The following is a 7389-nucleotide window of genomic DNA, read 5'->3' as shown; positions in this document are numbered from 1 at the left end:
AATCTTTGGACCCCAGAAAAGGGTTCTGACATTTCCCCACACATTTTAGCAAGAATAATAAATCTTCACATGAGTAAAGATATTCTTAGACACATTTGAGAAATGTGGTGTTTAGGTCAAAAGATCGTCTCTGGGTTTATCTAACATCTGTCTCCTTCCACCAGCAACACCCTTGAGGTAAAATTGTCTTTCCCTCTGTAGCTTCACTGTCTGAAAGTTATTTAAAAAAATTATCGAGTCTATCTCCTTCCAACCTGCACATTAAAACACATTTTATCTCTTGTTGTTTTTTTTTTTTTTCCATGCAGTCTATTTCCCTCTGTTATCAGCTTTAGGGGTTATTTTAATTTTGTCACTACACAAGGAGATGGTCTCTTGCCACCTTGGAACACAGCCTGAAATTCACTGAGGTAAGAATCCTGTATTGTTTTCTTTTATCACATTATATGTGGTGAAATTAAAATGTGTATATAGTGTTATGGATTTAAAAGAGACTTCTTTTAATTGGGTCAATGATGGTGTTGGAATAATACCTCCATTTCTTACAACATATAGAGAGAACTAGTACTCCAGAGGACAAACTTCTTGCTAAAATTACAGAATGAATGCATGAACCTCATATGAATTTAGGGATGTGTATACAGGAGAGACATTTATGTCTCTAAAAATATAGTTTTAACTGTAACTTTAAAGGAAGAACCTGGCATTTTTCAAGTTCTTAAGTCAGTACAACAGCTTGTAGCCATCTGGAGTTAAACAAACCTTAGAACCTAATGGTGCCTCTATACCAGAGGTTGAAAAAGCAAAAAAGTCTTCTCTATTCTATAAAAAAAGGAAACCCTAAAAATAAATTGCTTTTAGCTACAGATGCAATTTTTACTTCTGTGTTTTTATTCAAGGCAGTAATGAATGCTTTTCTCAGTTGCTCTGTACTTCTCATATTGCCATAGGGTCAAAGCAAGAGGCATTAAGTCTGAGCCTGCCAATAAAACAGTTTACATAATGGTAGCAACCATACCAAGTATTGAAAAGACTCCAATTTCTTTTGGTGACCTGAGAGAATTTCAATTTCCCTTTTTTTAAGTGTGATTTACCCATATACATTAATACAAATTAGCTGTGTTATCTCCTGAGGCTTTCACAGGAAGACTGAACTATTCCTCAATACTATAGACATATGAATCAATCAGTCACTCAATCAACAAGCAGATGAAAGACTTAGATACATTGCAGAAAACAACTGAACATAGAAGCAGAAACCTAGTGTGAGTCGCAGGTCTTGATATGCGATCTTAACAAATCAATTATAAAATAATAAGAGCTCAAAGTTAGAAGAATATTAACAACTTATTTGTCTACTATAACCTAATCTATAATGTGAGATGAAGTAATGAAGGCTAACTCAAATCTCTATATAACATTTAATGATTTGAAAATTGTTTACATATATTCTATTATTTGAGCCTCATAATTCACTGTAGATATCAATATCTCTTTTTTTTTACAAAATAAGAAATGTTTAATATCTTTAAATGTTTAGATAGATGTTTAAATAACATTTCTTGTTGCATAGCAAAAGAAATATCTGAGGTGAGAGATTTGTAGCAAAGTTTTCTTAACTAAAAGTCTAGCGTTTTAGTGTCCATATCACATGCCACCTTTTAATTCTATCTGGAATATCTCTAAGAAATTAACATTCAACCTTCTCTTTAAGAAGTAGAGGACTGTTGTGAATATTTGGAATATGTCTTGAGTTGGCCCTCCATCAGCAACATGGGTATTCTCCTATTATATAGTAGCATATCAGGTTTGTAGCATTAGAGATGGTTTTAATTTCTTCTCTGTAAAAGATAATTCCCATCTTCAACATGATTCATTATACTGTTCTGATCTTGTGAGATCCAGGGTGATGAATGTTAGAGGAATTTTATTTTGGCTGTTATTGCTGCTCCAAAACTTACATTTTGGGATCTTTGTACATTATAGTTATTTGATGGAGTAAATAATAAAAGAAAAAAATGAAAGTCATGGTTGGGGGAAGAGTCTAATTTAGTCTGTGTCTGACTTTGAAACATACTAGGTTCTTTTTCATGACTTTGACTGGACATTGAGAAACATTTACCTCTAAATTTCAGAGAGCTCAGATACTCAGCCCTCCAGGTATGTAACTAAAGCTCATTAGAGAACTTAAGGCTCAAGGAGTACAATATTAAAAAAAAAAGAACAAAGGCACTATTAAGTTTATGTTTATTCTGTTTTTCCAACTTACTTTTTAATTCTCCTGAGTCTCCAGACTTTTAAAAATGCTACAAGTGAAGTAATATGTTGAATTCATTTTTATGAATAGTTCATATAATGAGATATTTCATTTATATGAGGGGAGCTTTTCTATTTCTATTTCTATTTAGATATAGAATTTCTATTCAGGGAGCTACTGAAGTTTAACACAAATCCACTCCCAATGATGATGTCCTTAGTTCAAGCAAGGACTTTGATGGTCAAAGAAACAGAACTCAAATGTCTTCTATAATTCAGATTAGTCTTTTATAGAGAGAGGTACATCTCTGGTTTAACCCAAAATCATTGAGACATAGTGCTAGGAAAGAAGATAAGTCTCAGTTTCTTCATTTATCAAGAAAGCATCATAAGATTTTCACCTTTCTCCCCAGCAGTAGCTTACTGTCAGAAGCAAATAATTTAAAGTAAATAGAGTTCTATAAGAATGAGATACTATACAAGTATAAGCTATTATGTTTTCATATAATTGTAGTGAACCTTTATGCATATATTAAGAATAATTTTATATCTTTACTATATGTGTGGAATTGAATTAGATATAGTGATAAAATGGAAATATGATATATCTATCCTCAATAAATTTATATTTTAATTAAAAAGACAATATAGTATAATTAAAAAATATTATATTGAGAATTTAAAGAAATGACTTTGAGTATGACTGCAACTTGTTATGTGAAAATAGACAAATCATATTTCTTTAAGACTTTCATTTTGTTTAAATTGAGGAGTCATACTTTATTATTTCTAAGCACTCTTTCAACTTTAAGTCTATGATTCCATATTAATAAACAAAAAGATCCATATTTTTTTCTGTATTGTTAGTACTGATCCTAAAACTGTTCAGAAAAGACAGAGACAGCTAACAGCACTAGCATAATCAAGGGAAGTTTCAAATATGTGCTGCTATTTGCATTGGGTCTTATGAGAAAAAAAAGCTAAGTATGACAGATCATTGCACAAGTTTATGTAGAATTATAAAAAGACTGATTCAAGAGGTAACTATCAGGTAGAACCTTTATTTCAGGCTCTACAGGCTATATTCTATCTCCATGGATCAATCTTCCATCAAGGATTTGTGAAGAAAACACTGGACATGGGACTAAAATATCTAAATTTCCTCTTACAGGCTATATGATCTTAGGAGAGTCAATTAAATTCCTGGGGCCTCAGCTTTCTTATTTGTAAAATGAAGGGTTTGCATTAGATTACAGAATCACATTATTTAGAAAGGACTTTGGAAATCATCTAGCTTAGTCCATGCACAAAATGAATCCCCATTGTAACATACATAGCAATCGGTCATACATTCTCCTTTGAAAATTGACAAAGAGTTAAAATGTGCCGTCTCTTTAGTCATCCTAAGTCTCCTGCTGTGGTACTAGGGGAGAGAGTACTGTTCCATCAGACTTCCCTTCTAGACTCCTGTTTTGGGAGAAGAATAATACCATTCTTTTTATTTCAAGTACTTGCTCCTTTTTATCAATAGCCTAAGACTCTAAAAGGATTCTACTCTGAACTGAAAACACCTTGGATGTTGAAAATCTTATCTAAAACCTCTCTTCAATCATTTAGAAACTTTCCCATGCTCATACCCAATGGTTTCTATTCTCTGTCATTTCAAAATGCCCAAATCCTTATTGCAATTCTCTCCTATCCAATTCCTCAAACTCTATTTAATATATATTTTTATATTTAAATATTTAATTAATTATTAATTAATTTAATCAGTCATTATTAATTATTATTTATTTTTTATAATTTAAATTAATTAATATTTAATTAATTATTAATAATTTAATTAATAATTAATATATATCTTCTTCTACTGTACTTTTTAAAATGCCTTCTCCATAAACAATGAAGTTCCTTATATTTTAAATCTTCCTCCCCAGTCCTTCCATCTTTTGGTCCACACCTGGCTCTCTTCTGATTACATATCCTCCCCAATCACCTTTCCAACACTCATTATCCCCAATTTGTTGGTTGAGATATGAGATAGAATATTCATTACCACTTCCAGCTTTTCTGTTTAGAATCCTCACTTAGTAACCTCTCTTTTTGTGATGTTCACTCAGATCATGTCTACTATCCAATCAAATTCCTGAGAGCTATTGTCTAACTGAACCCAGAGATACTTCTCTTCTTATTTCAAAGAGGGAAGTACCTAACTAATAGTTTTTCTTTTTTAATGTCATTATACTCAACTTCTTTAACACACTTGCATATACACACATAAACACACACACACACACACACACATTTTGAGCCTTGATCAAACACTAAATTTATAGTTCCTGAACTTATTTCCTATAACATCTACTTCCACACCATCTCAACTACAAAAAAGGTGAAATTCCTAATTTTACAATCACCCACAAATATAACAGTTCTATGTTCTCAAACTCAAAAATTCCCTTATGAGATCACAATCTATTATTCCACTCTTTCTTATAATTCCTAAACTATTCATAATATATATATATATATATATACATATATATATATATATATATATATATATATATATATATATATATATATATATATATATATATATATATATATATATGCCTCAGTTTTCTCCCCAATCATCATCTACATACTACATACTCACTTCACTTTTCCATATTGACTCCACAGTGAATCAATTCAACTCTGCAATGTCCTCTTTTCTTGAGTCTTTTTTCCCTTTGTTATGTTACTGATCTTGCCTTGTTAAGCCTCCATCTTAGAGCACTTCTACCATTTATTGTCTCCATGCTTATACAATTGCTGTTGAATAATCCCTTCCCTTTTCACTGAAAATTTAGCCTCTTCTTTTCCCCAAAAAATTTTGACTCTTTCACAATATCTATTTCTTCTCCTTTCCGCCTTATCTTCTTTCACTCAGAAGCTTTCTTCTATTTCTTTAACTTACTTCTCACATGAAGAAGTATATTTCCTTGCTGAGGTTAGCACCTCCAAATGCACAAGTAATATTGTTCTGATTTTTTTCTTCTCCAACACATTGTTTCCTCCATCATCCACACTCTCTTAATTATCACTAATATTTCCATATCTTGTCTTTTTCCCTCTTTCTATCAACATGCCCATCTCTCATTCATCTTAAAAACTCCTTATGTGATCAATCCTATCCTGTTAGTGCCATCTCATATATCTTCTATCCTTCATGACTAGACTCTCATTAATAAGATCATCTACAAATGGTACCTTCACTTCTTTTCATTTCACTCTTTTCTTAACTTTCTATGATATTTCTTCCAGGACAGCTAGATGGCAAAGTAGTGGCCCTGTAGTCAGGAGGACATGAGTTCTACAATTGGTACCTTCACCTCTTTTCATTTCACTCTTTTCTTAACTTTCTATGATATTTCTTCCAGGGCAGCTAGATGGCAAAGTAGTGGTCCTGTAGTCAGGAGGACATGAGTTCAAATCCGGCTTCAGACACAATATTTCCTAGCTGTGTGATCTTGGGCAAGTCACTTAATCACAATTGCCTCAGGGGAAAAAAAGTATTTCTTCCAACATCATCATTCAACCAAAGCTATTGTCTCACAAGTTATATAATTATCTCTCAAATGACAAATCTAATTGTCTTTTCACAATCCTCATCTTTCTTGATCTTTCTGAAGTCTCTGACACTGGTGATTAGTACTTCTTGAGACTCTCTTCTTTCAAGTTTCCATGACAACATTTATCCTTAGTCCCTGTCTACCTCTATAACCAATCCTTTCCCTCCTTTACTTGATCATCATTCAACACACTTAATTAATTATTAATAATTCCAAAGAGCTCTTTTTAAGCCTGTTCATCTTCTTTCTTTATAATATTTCACTACATGATATTATCAACTCCCAAAGATTCAATTACCATCTCTTTGCTAATGATTGAAAAATCACTTTTTAATTTCCTACTATGTTCTACATCTTTCTTAAATACTAGGGCTATAAATACAAAAGAAAAAGAAGAAGAAGAAGGAAGAAGGAAGAGAAAGAAGAATAAGAAGGAAGAAGGAGAGGAAGAAGAAGGAGAGGAAGAAGAAGGAGAGGAAGAAGGTGAGGAAGAGGAAGAAGGAGAGGAAGAGGAAGAAGGAGAGGAAGAAGAAGAAGGAGAGGAAGAAGAAGAAGGAGAGGAAGAAGGTGAGGAAGAGGAAGAAGGAGAGGAAGAGGAAGAAGGAGAGGAAGAAGAAGAAGGAGAGGAAGAGGAAGAAGGAGAGGAAGAAGAAGAAGGAGACCAAATAAGGGAGACAACACAAACAAAACAATCTGAAATATAGAGGTGAGGAGATGGAAATGTACTCCAAAGGCTAAACTAGGCAAGAATGATGTCCAAAGAAGTCCAAAAGGTATATAGCTAGGTAGAAAATGAGGGACTAGATAGCTTAGGTTCTGTCCTTAAATGGAGATCTAGAGTTTATGGCTGTACCTTCTAATGAGAGGGGCAAAGAATACTGATGAAATCTAAGTACCAAGCTGAATTAAATTTTGCAGGATGCTAAAATTTCCTGGTGATAAGGTTGCTGGGGACATGGTAGAGAAGTCTTAGAAGTCTAGCCCTAATCTCTTTGCTGAGTCATCTAAAAATGAATAGTCTGTAGATGTCATAATCTCAGCATATCTTAAACTCAGCTCATTCTGATCCCCAGCCCTTCATTCTTTCCAACTTTACTAATACTATCAAAAGCAGTATCATGATCACAATTAAACAGACTCAAAGCCCATATATCATCCTCAATTTTTCAGTCACTCTCGTATTCAGGTTGGTGCTAAAGATGCTCAATTTTTACCTCCCTAACATCTGTAAAATATATGCCTTTTTTGTCTGACATGTTATGACTTTGGTGCAGGACCTCATCACCTCATGCTTAGACTATTGAAATAGCCTCCTGGTTGGTGTGCTTTCCACAAGTATCTCTCAACTCCACTTGATCTTCCACTCAGTTACCAGTGTTCCTCCTAAAGTATAGATTTGACCATTTTCACCCTCTTATTCAATATACACCCTATCATCTTCAGGATCAAATACAAAATTCTCTGTTTGGTGTTTAAAGCCTTTCATACCTTGATTTCCACCTCATATTTCTGGTCT

General features: G+C 33.1%; 1 long non-coding RNA gene across 1 annotated transcript; it reads left to right on the top strand.

Annotated features, from left to right (window-relative positions):
• Positions 1-312: 312 nt before the first annotated feature.
• On the top strand, positions 313-6395 carry LOC127547956 (uncharacterized). The gene is made up of 3 exons (XR_007950295.1): positions 313-410; positions 2081-2160; positions 6244-6395. It is a non-coding gene; the product is annotated as an uncharacterized LOC127547956 (long non-coding RNA).
• Positions 6396-7389: the final 994 nt, after the last annotated feature.

This window comes from Antechinus flavipes, chromosome 2 (assembly GCF_016432865.1).
Source record: "Antechinus flavipes isolate AdamAnt ecotype Samford, QLD, Australia chromosome 2, AdamAnt_v2, whole genome shotgun sequence".
Lineage (NCBI taxonomy): Eukaryota > Metazoa > Chordata > Mammalia > Dasyuromorphia > Dasyuridae > Antechinus > Antechinus flavipes.
The sequence above is the reverse complement of the archived record's forward strand: the minus strand, read 5'-3'. Positions and strand labels throughout refer to the sequence as shown.